This window comes from Dreissena polymorpha, chromosome 4 (genome assembly GCF_020536995.1).
Source record: "Dreissena polymorpha isolate Duluth1 chromosome 4, UMN_Dpol_1.0, whole genome shotgun sequence".
NCBI classification, from domain to species: Eukaryota; Metazoa; Mollusca; class Bivalvia; order Myida; family Dreissenidae; genus Dreissena; species Dreissena polymorpha.
This window is the reverse complement of record NC_068358.1, coordinates 118,866,269-118,882,652: the sequence shown is the minus strand read 5'-3', so window position 1 is coordinate 118,882,652 and position 16,384 is coordinate 118,866,269.

Here is a 16,384-nt window from a genome sequence, read left to right as displayed (position 1 = left end):
ACAACACACTATCTTTTCCAATATAATACACGGAACTGTACAAACCAATTAACAATTCATTTGAAGAGACATTTTTGTGGTAAAATACCATGTCGTTATATTTTAATAGGTTGTTGTACGTGAGGTAAAAAACAGTGTTGTGTACTTTACATTATACATTTCGCTTAAAGTTTACAGATACAATGACGAGACATTCACATTTTGAGGTTTACATTCAACTGCAGAGTAACCGGTAACAAGATATCTGTAAAGCGGTGAGCATTCATTTCCGACGTGTTAATTCTTACTTATCGCATAACATATCTTTTTATTGTCTTATTCTATTCGGATTGAAATGCGCTTAAGAAGAAAATGTTTATCATATTGCGACTTAATTTACGACAAAACCCGTATTAGTTTACACTCGCCGATTCAATTAAACGCATCTAATAAACAAACAAACACACATAAGTTAAAAAAAGGTTCATTTGCATAATATGCTATCACCGTCAGAGAAACAAACGAAGAGAACAGACACTTAAGTATGTGTCGTAAACATTGCAATAATCTTCAGAAAAGTTCAGACATTTATCAGAAATATGTCTTGTACGATTTATGTTAATGTATATGGTGTAAATCTCTTTCTATACTTTGACTATTCCACTCGCGTAGACGTTCCTGCTGATCGTCGGCAAATTAAATCAGTCTCAAGTGTATATTAAGTTTACAAAATGTTGAATTTAAAATTCCGGCATTTGTTTATTTATTATTTGTAAATAACAGACGTCAGCAGAAAGCAGAACTTGTTGCATGAAAATTAAATGCTGACATCTATTATTTTAAGATTAGATTTCAATAAAAGATATTGTATTTACACAACATTTTTAAAACGTAATTAGTTAACAGATTGTTTCGTTAATTTGTAATAAAAATGCATGCGTAAGAAAGAAAACACAGACGACGTTGATACAAGTTATTCAGAATGTAATTTAGATAATTAAAGAACACTAAACACTGAGCGAACAAATAAAAGCGTCGCCTAGAACTTCTGGTTGTTTCCTCTACTTTTAAAGACTAGATCATTTATTAGGCGTCCATCGTGGGCTTCTAAAAAAGCCATACATTGACAAAAATAACGATGGCATATATAGAACGGATATAACTCTGTTGTACAAAACATAAGAAAATTGTTTATTCATTCTAATATTTAAATCTTGTTTTATAATATGTGATCCGTTTGTATGGTCCTCCTGTTAGATGTTTACATTTGGACATAATGATTCTGAACATCTAGCTAATAATAAATATAAATTGTATACACTAACTTTTTGAATAAATAAAAAAGAATGAATAATAAATATATAAATAAATAAATTTATTTATACAATTGTATATTATTTTGAAATGTCCATATACTGTATGATAAGTATTATACCGCCAAACAGCTATCAGGCAATACATATAAAAACAATTTTGATATAAACAATAATGTGAATATGGACGATTACTAATAAGAGTAACTTGGATATCTTTTGATGAACTTGATGTCGTTTTTTTAATTTTTTATGTATATAAGATTTTGATGCGGTTGCTAAACATCTAAATGTTTTGTCTTTACAAGCACACTCGTATTGTAAACTTCACGGTTATATACCAAGCCATTTCCGGAAAAAACAGTTGTATATTTACTTCTATGAAATATGCTCCAATTGCTCCGAGATCGGTTTGTGTTTGTTCGTTAACAAGCTGAATTGATATTCGTCTTGACGAGAATTACTTTTTTTCAAAATCTTCCAAAATAAATTTTCATCCACAAAATTTCGCCATAGGTTTCACTCATATTTAAGCGAATATAAGCTATTTTGTGCCTCGCCGTCATTACTTAACACGACACTCCTACCTTAATTTGATTTGTCGTTTCTTTACATGATACTTTAGCGTTGCGTATGGCGAATGGTATTCTTCAAAGTATACATTATTAGATAGACTAGAACATCAATAACAACTATCAACAAATAATTGCAAAATAGTTTGCCTCACACAATTCAATATGCGTGTCTTAATTATCTACACGGCACCGAACGTCTGAAAAAAACCAAGATGGCGAAAACTACAATATAAAATTAAGGATCGATTTATCTGGCTGAATAAGATTACAGAAAGTGTATTTCAACAAAAACAAGGTTTGTCTTTCCACGTAGGATACGCATCGATAAGTTTGATATTTAGTGTATATCATTTGTTAAAAACTACACATGAATAAGACAACTGAGCAAATTGGGTTTATTTTTCAGACAAACGTGTCAAGATCTGTTTACGCCTGCAACATGATGTATACATGCGTATTTACAGTCTGACTCTTTTCTTTATAAAAGTTCTATAAAGAACACATAATCATTACGAATTTACGAGTCAGCTTCATTTTCGTATTTCCGTTATTGCTTATACAGTCGTAAGGAGCATGCTTGTATACGGAAAATACATTTACGTACTATTGTAAGTTATCCGTTATTTGATTATGTATTTATTTATGCTAAACACGATTTCAATCGTCGATTTATGTTATTCCATCAATTTTACAAACAAACTTTATCCAAAGTAATCATATCGTTTTCTGTCAGATAAGAATGAGAAGAAAACATATAGAATGCAATATTCGTTAGAACCCTACGTTTACATCTGGTACTGGTATGTATAGGATAGTTCGAATAAGATATTGAGGTCCCCCAAGTAAGGAGAAGTTTTGAAATCAACAAATGCCTATAGAGATGCCTTCATCACCCACAATACATGTATCTTCTACGAAATAGAAATACGATTATGTTCGGTGTTTCTAAATATATGTGAATAGGTACGCATAAGAAACATTATCATAATGTCTCACAGTTCAAGACAAGGGACCTACCGACTGTAAATGATATTACAATATATACACGAACTATACTTAAGAGGAACGATTTTTTACATAGACCAGATATCGAAAATAACAATATAAAACTATCAAGTAAGCAGGGAACGACGTGGGAAGACGGAAGATTATTAAAAATAACATATAATGAATAGCCAATCTGTATCGAGCATATACGTTAACAAGAATCAAGTCATATGTAATAAAATAGTCAAGAGTCAGAAGAGTGCATATTTATTCATTGTACGATTGGTCATGTATTTGTATGTGTTTATTAAACTTGCTTTCAATTCTTGGCTGGCTAAAACAAAATAAAATAACAGTTTTATAAGTCATTGCCAAAAAAGGCCAGGCGATTAAGCTGTTCGATTTGTCAGAGAACCCAGTTTCCCGATTGCAAAACCAATCTCTTACTTCGATATTTAATCGTGTTCTATTAATAATATTTTAAATATTATCTTCTCTGCTTAGATATTCCAAGCTAAGGCATTTGAGTGCTGCATAAACTATGACATAATCGGTAGAATATTTCCTTTAAAAAGTACATTGTAAGTGTAAATCCATCTATAAAATATGTCAGTAACAAATTATCTCCAAAAATGACCAGTTCGCTTTCACTGATATAATGTACGGAACATGATGTGTAATCAATGCGATGATAAGCGCGTGGACTAATATTAACTTGTAAAAACGGAGCAGTAATTACAGTAAAATAAACGGGTTTAAAAAGGTTTAATTTCGTAGGCGATGTATATTATTCTGAGTTTCTAAAAGTAATTTCAGGTTTGCAATGGCAATCTTAGTGCAAAATCGTAAAGCCACAATTTGAAAATAGCTATCGTCTACGTATCTATTAGAATGTGAACATTAGCATGTGTAATCGATGGTTTAACCCATTTATGCCTAGTGGACTCTTCCATCATTCTAAATTGGATCAATTTATTTCCATTATTAAGGATGCCTAGTATATTTATTACTATATTTGGAATATTTCTTACAGAAATTCCTTTAAGCAAACAGCACATACCCTGATGAGACGACGCACCATGCGGCGTCTCATCTGGGTCTACGCTGTTTGCCAAGGACTTTTTTCTAGACGCTAGGCATAAATGGGTTAATGTCGGTGTGAGTTCAAATGAATCTTTTGCTAGGCTAAGTAACACGTGTATTTCGAAGATAAAAAACAAACAATTAAAAGCCAAGGTAACAAAAATAGATACTATTTATCCATTACGATATAAACTGAGACAGTTATATGTATACAATTACGTATATATGATCGTGTTTCCTTGCTGGAAAGTGTATAAGAGCATTGCACTTACTACAGACAGTCGAGCGTGCTTGTATTATCGATAACATACATTTTACTAACCTACTTGCCAGTGATAAGTTAAATGTTTTTTTAAATTTGCAATTACTACTCATTTAACATTTATTTTCGAAAGTGTATTTCACGCGTTCATAATTAAAGTGTGTATAACGAGTATCCAATCACTTGATAATACTGAAAGTTGCAAATACGTATTTTATTCATTTAAGTTAATTGATAATTTTGTTATGAAATCTGAATGATTAATTGTACGAATAAACATAATGTTTAGATAGGAGCAGTACAGTTAGGCAAAATAACGGATTTTTTTTCGATAGTTGTGCATATATTCTTTGGAAAAAATCGTTGCAGATTCTTATTTAAGTGACCTTTTTATTAACATTGCATGACCAAAGCGAAAGCATTTGCTTGACGATACATATATATATATACATATACATATATATAGGGAGAAAGGTGTGTGAACAACCAGATACACAGACATACAAACAGACATACATATTCTCATTTGAGACTTCGGCGTGTGCGCCTAGCTACGGTGCAGAACGAGACATACATACTATGAAATCCCCATCCCCCAAAAAAGGATGGTTCATTCACAGTTATATATCTCGCACTTACACCGCAACACATCTCGACGTGGGAACAATTTTTACATACACAGAATGGACAATGTTACATACATAAACACTTATTTACAAACATGAAACCATAGTTGTATTAGGGCAAGATCCGATAAGGATTCTAAACTACCCTCACACTATATTAGAGACACCGCGGAAATCCGTTGGATCAAGAAGATACAGTGAAATCATGAATATATTTGTGTATTAACCCTCACACTATGTTAGAGACACCGCGGAAATCCGTTGGATCAAGAAGATACAGTGAAATCATGAATATATTTGTGTATTTATGTATTAATAATATATATAATATATATGTATTAATAATATATATAATATATATATTATGTCAAACCCGTATTTACATTTATTTTGTTAACAACAGACATCAAAGCCAGGAAACTTCAGAAGCTACACTGGTGTTTACATCGTTCACAAAATGATATCAAACGGTTTTTTTAACCCCGAACAAGTCAAAATATATATTTCATTTAAAACTTCTCTTGGCATATTATTGCAAACATTGAACAAATATTCATGATGAATGACACGCGTTTATTTAGTTTTGATTGACAACTTTAAAGAAGTTGCAGAACAAAATATTTTTTTATATACAAACTGAATTTAAATGAATTCTTCACTATATAATATTAAAGTTACGTTTAAATGCCAGTAGGTTAGACTAAATTAGATGTTAAATTTCAAAATGTACGGAATTTAATATACCTTTATTCCGAAAGACACAGTAAACGTGCCACACACACGTTCCATATTTATAAAATTGTTAAAGGTAAAAGTCGACATTTCAAGTCACAGAAAAGTGATTAGTTTTCGTTTGTTTTTTGTGCCATTAAAAAAGATATATCCATACAACATTAAGAGTTTTCGAATTGTCTTCCGATGTATCCTCTCTCACTTTGGATTACAAGGAAATGAAAGGGCAGAATGAATGACAAAGCTCTGAGAGTTGAAGAAGACCAACAACTAGAACAAAGTAAGCATGGTAGTAATTTTCAAAATCATCATAAATTATTCAGAACAAAAGAGCAAGAAAAAGCTATATAAACCTGTTCAGACTAGAACCGTTGTTCCTCATCCGACTGCGTTCAGGGCAAACTACAATAAACACACACCACCTGACTTCTCCAAAATTGTTTCTGTGAAGAGGTCGACTAAACCACAGCACACATCCTCTAAGGCTTCATGGACCATCGGCCCCTGCGTGAAAATAAATGGCAGTAGCTTCTGAGCCTTTAGGAAACGCTTGGCGAACAGATGCGGGCTTCACAGAAGAGCAACCCTTTCATCCTCGTCTCCCGACTCAAAAAGTATCGTTGTTCGAGAATAGGATGATCATAATGATATTAAACTAACGTTGCATTATGATTAAATTATAGTAAGTCCCGGAGGACTGTCTACAATTTTCAAAAAGTTAATACTTAACGTTTATCGCGCAGTTATTAAACTAAAAAATAGAGATTTTTGAAAAAAATAATATTCGGTTTTCGAAAACGGGGTTGTCGAAATTTATCTAAAATTATCAATAAGACAACTGGAAAACTATCGATTAATTATGTCTTCTAAATCTGGCATTTATTAGTTAAAATTAATAAAACTTATTTTGTTTATAATCCTTAAAACTCATTTAGCATCTACAATAGTGTTTGGGAAATAGCAGGAAGCAGTCCCATTTTAACTATGCTTTATTTATACATTTAAATAATCGTTTAAATGCAGGACAGATATCGTCTTAAGAATCAATGCTATATTTCGCCTTTAATTAAATTCTGATGAAAAGATATACGCCATATATATGCCACTTAATCTCCGTCTTCCAATTGTTTGTCACGAAAATATAAATATTACAAAACACGACTGAAGAGTTTGCATAATTTAGAAATTTACGTGCTACTACTTCTGCTGGTGAATATACTAAGTTCAATAATTGGATACAAAAAGAAGACGCATCTTACAAGAATCAACAATAATTACCGATGCTCTCCTCTATTGTTCTTTCGAACATACACTTGTCATCGGATTTATTGCCCACGCAGTGAATAACGTAGGGAATCCAAACAAGACACAATTTGCTTTATTGAAGATAACGGATCAGGCTTATGGAAGTTTTAACACATTTTCTTTAACATGACACATTTCAAACTAAAATGCCATTAATTCATTATATTGAAAATTAATATTCAAGAAAATCTTTGTCCACAGAAAAATACAATTAAATCCATAGCTTGACATAAGCTAGCTTAAACACATTTAAAACAAACGCTTTGTCAAACCAATTTTATTGAAAGCGTAGATGAAGATGTTTTGTAAGTTAAAAAAAAAATTGTTAAATCATGTTCCAAATCCAAGAAAAGCTATTGTAAAACGATTACACTATTTTTTTTAAAGATTAAGATCATTTTATAACTACATAATTTTTCTGTGAACATACCTCATGGGTGGTTAATGTAAAAACAATGGTGATAATGAAAACTGGTACCTGGCAGTTAACGTGATAAAAATGATACTGAATTTTTTAATGTTTGCTATAATTTTTAGTTAGAGAAATATGTTGTGAATATTTAGTCGAAGAGTTGTTCAGTTAATTTTAGTATGCATCATAACCGCTTGTGTTTTCACAACGTAAAGATTGTACTTCAGATACATGTCAACGAGCCTTGATGCAAAGCACTGTGATGTCATTTCAAGACCAAATCTTTTTACGCACTTTGCTTAAACCACAATTCATTACCCTAGATTTGATGCCTATAAATGAACTTTTTATGAAGATGATGTAAATGGCGTCGCTCTGGAGAGCGGCGACTAGTATATAATGCATTTGTTTTCGCTTATGGGTGGAGAAGTCATTTTACGGATCAATGTATATATTTTTGTTTTAAGAATATCTTGCAAAGTGGTGATTTTTTGTGTAAATTAGTGTTAATAAGTACTGCATTTGTGCCTGTTACAATTATTACAACATTTATTGCCAATAATGCAAAGCTTATTGTTTTAATGAAAAACTGATCCACAACTGATCACAGGGGAAAGATCACAGGGACTGGGCAATACGCGAAACTTTCTGGGTTTGTATAAAAACAAAACATAATCAAAATATATTTATTTTGTGGTTTTTCTAATTTGCTTATTTAGTGGATAATTAATGTAGTACGATATTTGACGACCTATCGCGCAAGCAAGTTTATTGGAAGGCGTAGTTGTACGAAAACGTACAATGTATTAGTTTATTAGTAGACATATAATAACGATCGCAATACACAACTTCACCAAATAGCAGTACACAAATGATGTCAGTCGGAATAGCTCAGTTGGGAAAGCGTTAAACTGAAGTTGTTTACGCAACAATCATCTAAAGGCTCCCGGTTCAATCCCGGGTTCCGGCACGAACGGAATAGTTCGGCGGCTGACTTTTTTTCAGTCAGGTTAGTAAATATAATAAAGCTTTATTTAATGTAGACATTTTAAAATCCATTTTACTACAGTTGGACATTTTTATTTAAATTAATGGATGCCGCGTGGTGACAACGTTATTTAAAAATTTCTTACATCACTTAAATATCTTATAAAAAAATACACGTGGTTTTATATTAACAAATAAATGCAAACAACACATCTAGTATCCATGTATTTTTATGGTTGTCTATCCTAGGCCCTAAGTACTATCTCTGCCACATATAGAGCGCGAAGCGCGACACGTATTATTGATTGTAACAATGAGTTGCGATAAAGGAAGCAGTCGCTTATCAAGGAGGAGCTGTGTCCCAGCAACCCGTTTCCCTAGAGTCAAGCACTCCTCGGAGTTTTTTTTTAAGAACCACATATAGAGCGCGAAGCGCGACACGTATTACTATCCAGGTGGTATGGGCCCTTTAACATTATCCGACCATTACGTCCATAGCTATATCCTTTAGAGTTTGAGAAATTTTGAAATCGTTTTTCGGAGTCCAAAATTTTCATCCGGTTGTTCCCAAACTTGCACAGGTTTTTTATCAATGAGGACCCAACCCAAACTCTATGTGAGCAATATTGGACCATACGTCTAGAATTATGTCTCTTTGAATTTAAAAATAAAAGTAAAAAACTGCTTGGTTAGGTGATTATGTCAACATTTTTCATCAGATTCTTTCCAAACTTACAGTGTCTTCATATCAATGAGCATTTTTACCTCATTTAAAATAAGACACATCGGGACAATACGTCCAGAATTTTTCTCTCTTTAATTTGACAAAATAAACAATCTCCACTTGTTTAAAATATTTCACAACTTTCGTCTGAATCTTTCCAAACTTGTTAAGTGTTTTATATCAGTATTACTCGAACCCTATTGAAAATGATGAATATCGTAGCAATAAATCTATTATGATCCGTTACTGAATTTCAAAGTATTGTGAAATGCAGCTTCTTTATGCAATTTAAAGTTTTCATTCATTGTTTTTCAAACTTTTACAGTGTTTTCATATCAATGAGTACTCAACCCCTATCGTAAATGAGCAACGAAAGAATAAGTTCAGAATCATCTCCCCTCAACATCATAAATTATGGTTATTTGGGGGTTATAACACAAAATTATAGATAATGGTTATACCAGTATCTTTTTCTATTTTGTTTAAAATAATTGGCCAATATATATTAATATTTACAGTAGAAAAAAAATCGTTCCATGTAACTTCATTGAGTGCCTTTTACACTGAAATTCCCGACGCCCTTTGATGCTTTGCATCAATACTTATCTTGTCTTTCTTGAATTGATTGAGGGTTCTTTTCCGCTGAGATCCGATTTGGTGCGGTACCAATATTTGATGGAATTTCTTTTTGCCTATATTTATATGAGTTGATACGCCAACACGTGGTTTGTTTCTTTTTGTCCCGAGATCATTTTATCCATCCAATGATTGACCGTAAATCCACACTCCCAAATATGATTGTTGCATGCCGATAAACTATCAACCGCAAAATTGAACTTGTTCCATGGAAAGGTTGAGTCGCTTTCGAACATACTGTCGATGAGATAGACGGTCAATTGATAAGCTGATCTCTGTTGTACAGTAACGATGTATAAGTGTCATTACTAAGCTTTGAATAAATTAGCTGTTGAATAATCAAACATATCAGCCAGCTTAATTTTAATTTTCAAAAGTAAAATACCATACGCCGTTATGTCGTGGTAAATTATAAATTATTTACGCATTCATTACATACTTGAAATAGGAACAAAAACAATCATCATTACATGTATCAGTATAATTATACTACCGACGTATATAGATTATGTATACAGCAGTTCATCATTACATGTATCAGTATAAGTATACTACCAACGTATATAGATTATGTATACAGCAGTTCTTATAGTGTACACATGCAATGTCATTTTAGATAGTGAATAATTAGGAAATACCAGTGAATGATATCCTGATCCGTTCACTCTACGTAGACTAAACTGATCAGGTTTGAGCATTTTATTTTTGGTTAAGTGACACCTTTTTTAGTTTTAGTTATTGATTTTTTTTACACTGGACAAAATCTTGATCGTTAGCGTAAAATTCGACCTATTGTGAGATAGAAAATACTAATATATTTAAGCGTTAACAATGCAGACACTAAGGTATTTCCGAGTTGATTTTTGCGACATTTAGCTATAATACTTATGACGTAATCGCACAAGATTTCCAACATGTTGTACATCTCACCCTACAAAAGCTTTAAATAAAGAGCTGTGTTTGTGAAACACATTGCCCCTTACTGCACTTTGAAGACACACAACAGCCATATCCATTGGACAAAGTTACGGGACATTTAGTAACTTGGTAACGAGAACAAAGCTGAGCCTTGATATCAAAGTTATGCAAGGCTTACAAACAAAAATTTATGTAAGTATCTGAAAGCGTTTTGAAAAACAAAACGGACACTCACGTCTTATTTGTTAGCACATTGTCAAGTGCGAGGCTCCAAACGTCGTCAAAAATCAATACACAAGAACGAAACATGATCTGTAAGTTATGTAGGTAGACTAAGACACCAAAAATCAGGACAAATTTGAAAGCGTTTATGATAATAAAATCCGTTTTACTGTTATTCTAAAGACAATTTAGAAGTCAATGACCCGCAAAAATCAATGGATCTTAACGACTCTTGAAATCAATCTGTATGGCATGCTAGTAGACTAACACATAGACATTCTGAACGCGTTACGGAAAATAGGAAACGGCATACCTGACTGACGGACATACGGATGGGCCATGCGACTGGTTTATGCAAGCCAACCTTGGTTAAAATATGTTATTGTCCCCTACCGGTGAAACCGGAGGGGACTTATGGTTTCCGCACCGTCTGTCAGTCTGCCAGTATGCATGTCTGCCCGTCACACTTTTCTGGATCCTGCGATAACTTTATAAGTTCTTCATATTTTTCATGAAACTTGAAACATGGATATATGGCAATATGGAGATTATGCACGCCATTTCATTGTGTTTCTATGTCAAGAATTCTGGTTGCTATGACAGCAAATATTAAAAAAAATTACTTACAATTGTGGAGTTTCACCGTTACGGGACACTATTGCTTGGAAATCTCTTGTTTTTATTGGCATATCGTTTATTCGGCGATCAGATGAGATAGCTATATTTTTGTCACCAATTATGAAAAGACAATACGATCTTACACTGAAATCAATGCTAAAGTATCGCAATTGATGTTATTTATTACCATTCTAAATACGAAGTTTGCCATGTGGTAACACTAATTTCATATGAACAAATGCATCCATGCAAAATTCTCTGAAAACAATATCTTCTATATTTTTACTTGCGATTTATTTGAATTTTAACATTTAGACGTATTTGGTTCAGGTATTTATTGCACATTAAACTGAAACTCCTGCAAAATTCTCTTTAACAGGCACACTATCGTTCTCAATGAAATTAAATTGATTTTCACTTGTAAAGTTGTGTGTTAACAACTTTTATGGATTGATGAAGAAATAACGAAATACTTTCGATATTAAATTAATATGAGATAAAATGAGATATCGAGAGACCATAACCGTTATTATTACATGTGATTATGAATATCCCATATTTGCGTCGGATCACCAGCTAACTTTAATTTAACAAGCTTACTTAACCATTCGTCGCGATAAAAAATATTAATCAGTTCATATACAGAGTCGTCAACATTAATAACAAAAAGCATATACTGAGGTAGCAATATTTTGCGGAAATTTATGGTATTGGATTACTAAAATAAGAATGAGATCATTTTCATAAAGCAGTCTTATTGAATTTGCGGTGGTTTAAATTAACGCTCACATATTCAATTATTCATATAAACAAAATATAAAGAAGTTTAGATCAAATTAATACTGAATGAAAGTTTGTTCTCAATGTAAGGAACACAACGCATCTACCAATATTAGTGTATATCTATCTTCTTTCATTCCATTATTTACCTAATAAGAAAATAAACTTACGTATCACAAAAGTTAACATGCAGTAATAAAGGTTTCGAACTACGCCAAGCTTTATATTTAAAAAATGAGATTAATGAATTCCTGTGGGTTCAATATTCTGCTATACATAACATTCTTATAGAATCGAAGTGCACATTTACATGACATTTACACTCAGATTACGGATTGAGTGATTATTAATAAAACAATGCATGCAGACAAAACAATTCGCACATTAAATAGCAATCAATACAATTGCTTATAACAAATCTTAACAAAACATGTGATGTGTACTAAACTCCGTCTCTTTATCAAAAGCTTGTAGATTTCGTTGAATATATGATGGCCTGTGGGTATATGCATTCACAATAAGTAGATAAAATATATGATACAGGGTGGCAACACCGTCGACATGCCGCTTTAAGCTATTGTAAATTATTAATTAAAATAATCAAACGTACGAAACATAAAATAAGTCTCGGGGTTCTACAGAATACAGAGCTACATTATCAATAACACCAACAGATAGGAGCGTGTTTATATACACGTTTCTAAAGATAAATAATATCTTTATACGTACAACATTTCGAAAATTACTAGCTAATAAACGATAAGAACTTGTTTTTGGTTGTTTAATGACGATTTAATTGTTTTCTACAACTACTTGGTATAAATGCTCCGTGAATAATGTTTATCTTTATTCAAATGAATTGTAACTTTTATACAATAACTCGAGGCCCTTTCTACCTTAGAATAAATGTAATGTTTAAGGTTGTTGTGTGTTTCACATCGTGTGCCACTGATTATGATTACCTCATAATCCTTTTTGGTTCGTCCTGTCGTTCGATCCTCCACTCACGCACTGCAACTGATCGTGGTCTTTCGATGAGATGTAACGCTTAGATGCGGGGGGATGACCTTCCGTACATATACGTCAATATACGCTGCTTTGCAATCGGTCGAAATCTTTTCGTGATTAAAAAAAAACAGGTTGCACAATCTGACACGGTCTGATCGCCAATTCAGATTTCATAACGACCTTGGGGTATTTAGATAAGTCCTCGATATGGTATCAAGTATACAATCTTTTCACTATCGGGTTCCTCGAATTAGTTCATTAGTGTATGTAAAGATACGTGTACCTACGCTTATCAAGAATCAATGCGCACCGTTGCGACACTATCCGCTAGTTATTGCGAAAACATTCACGATTACATCAGAGGTATAAGCAATTAGAGAAATAATTCGGCTCAAATGATAAAACATACAACCTGATTGCCAACTGATACATTATTATTGATATCGAAACTTATCTTACCAGAACGTTTTGCTTGCACTAGGTTAGCTGCGATCACCATTATGAAGACGTTCATATAGTTAATATAAATCGCGCTTGGTTACCATACAAATACGATCTTATACGATTATATACGATTATCCCGATTGGTAATTGTATGCAGTTGATCGTGTAATTGGTTAAACAGTTCAAACATATTAAGAATTAATACGATTGTGAAGATTGGCTTAAATATTTATAAGACCTGATGAGGTTTGATACGAGTACGATAAGTTCACGATTGATACCTCAATTGGCACGTTGGTGCAAGTAATGCTAGTCTTGACGTTGTATTATACACAAAGTCATTGTTCATTGCTTGACATTTATCATGCGTTCTAAGGATCCAACAGTTACGATTTCTCGTTGTTTTTACCTTATCCGATGTTAATGGACATTATTGCAGGCAATGTGAACCTTGATAATTTAAGATGATTTTGAAGGGTTCGACCATTTTGAAAAATAAACACGATGAACCTTTCTAGATTAATTGTCTACGAGATAATCTATCCGACTTTCAAACGAAACATACTTCCAATTGCAAACAAGGCTATTGTCAAGCAATATGGGCCCCTACCGGCTCCACCATTGTCAAAAATTCCACCATTTTCAGATTTTTTTTGGTTGCCAAAGCAACCACAATTTTTGACGTGGGAACAAAATGAAATGACGTGCATAATGTCCCTATTGCAATCTATCCATGTTCCAAGTTTCATGAAATAATATTCCGAACTTTTAAAGTTAACGCAGGATCCAGACAACCACCATTTTCAGCAGTATTTTCAGTCTATTTGTTGCCATAGCAACCAGAATGTTTGACGTAAGAACAAAATGAACTGACGTGCATAATGTCCGTATTGCCATCTATCAATGCCTAAAGTTTTATGAACAAATATTAAGAACTTTTAAAGTTATCGCAGGATCCAGAAAAGTGTGACGGACGGACGGACGGACTGACGGACGGACTGACAGACGGAGCGCAAACCATAAGTCCCATCCGGTGAAACCGGTAGGGGACAAAAAGCATAACGTTTAGACAAGATGTTAACACATTGAATTCTTATTTCAATTACAATGATTATTATCGACACGATTGTTTTCTTATAATTCGGTCAAAACTAAAGATAATATAGCAATGATCATGGATCGCAATCGTTAAAAAAACAAAGCAAATCCGAAATCGTAGTTTTTGTAAAGGAGCTTTGCTATATATTCCCATGATAAATGCATGGCATATACTAACCCTATGCTGAATAGGAGCATCAATATTCAGGTTATATCAGTTAGGTCTTTCAGATCGATCCGCAAGCGTGGAATAGTTAATAACATTCATTTTGTTAAGTTAATCGAGTGCAAACAATAGCTTCAAACATATTGGGTTGTCAAAGTGTTCTTTTTCAATTCTTTTACTGCTGACAGTCCGAATTTAAGCCCTCAATGTATTACGTTACATTGGACCATATATATATTTCGTCGATCTAGCGTACACAAAACGAGTTGAAAAGTTTATTACACCCAAATACCTTTAGTATATTTTAAATGTGTAATACATGTACCGTTATTTCCTGTTCATGACCGTTAGTGCGTGTTTGAATGTATTAAAACGCATCGTATTTAAACATGGCATTTTACATTTTTACATTTTACATCCCCCGCCTAAATAACGGTAGATCTAATTATTGAATACAGTCTGAGGATTGTCGAACTAACGGATGTTCGTATCGCACGTATTTGTTAATGTTAGTATAGCTGTCATATTTAAACATGCTTCAAGCAGACCTTTGTTTTTTTTAAGTTATGACATATTATGTAGAACTACTACATTTAAATTGACGGATTCGCCTTTTCTATGTATTGTTTTATCTTCGATACAAGGCTTACATACTTTACATGTATATTTCGTTTTATTTAATACTCGTATAGTTATCACTTTCACTTAAATATTTGATCATTAAACGAACACAAAAATCGTTTTATTTTATGACTAATAAAAAAAAAAAATAATAATAATAATAATAATAATAATAATAAAAATAATAATAATAATAAATAGCAGCAAAAACAACAAATGCCTAGAAAGCTTATATAGTATACGTTTGTTTCTGATAACGCCATTAACATATCATGAAAAGAACGTCTTAAACAATGACTTTATAAAATATCTAAGTTCTCTGCTTCAATAAAAATCGTGCAATTTACTAGTATATATGCAATTTTACATAGCAAAAAAACATCCACAATTAAATGGTTTATTTATAAATGTCATCTTCATTACCATTTAACACTTTCGATTAAGTCTTATAAATTGGAGCTATCCTGATAAGAAATGGACCGATAAACATAAAACACACGGTGTTTTCATTTTAGCAAAAAACATAAGAAAACAATTTTGTAACTGATGGTTTATCGACAGATCGGCTATTTTGTAATTTGACCTTCACAAACATTTGGAACTTGCTCTGTGAAAAGGGGGTTTGATGAATGTGCGTAAAGTGTCGTCCAAGATTAGCATGTGTAGTCGGCACAGGCTAATATAAGACAAAACCCTCCGACTTAACTGGATTTTTGAAAAGAAGATTTTTTTTGAAAATGAAAATTACCATAACAGCGGAAAGTGTTGCCCTGATAAGCCTGTGCTATTTGCACAGGCTAAGCTGGGACGACACTTTACGATTATTCAATAAACCCCCTTTTCACAGAGCACGGCCCATATAATGATTTGTTTAATGACACATCAAAT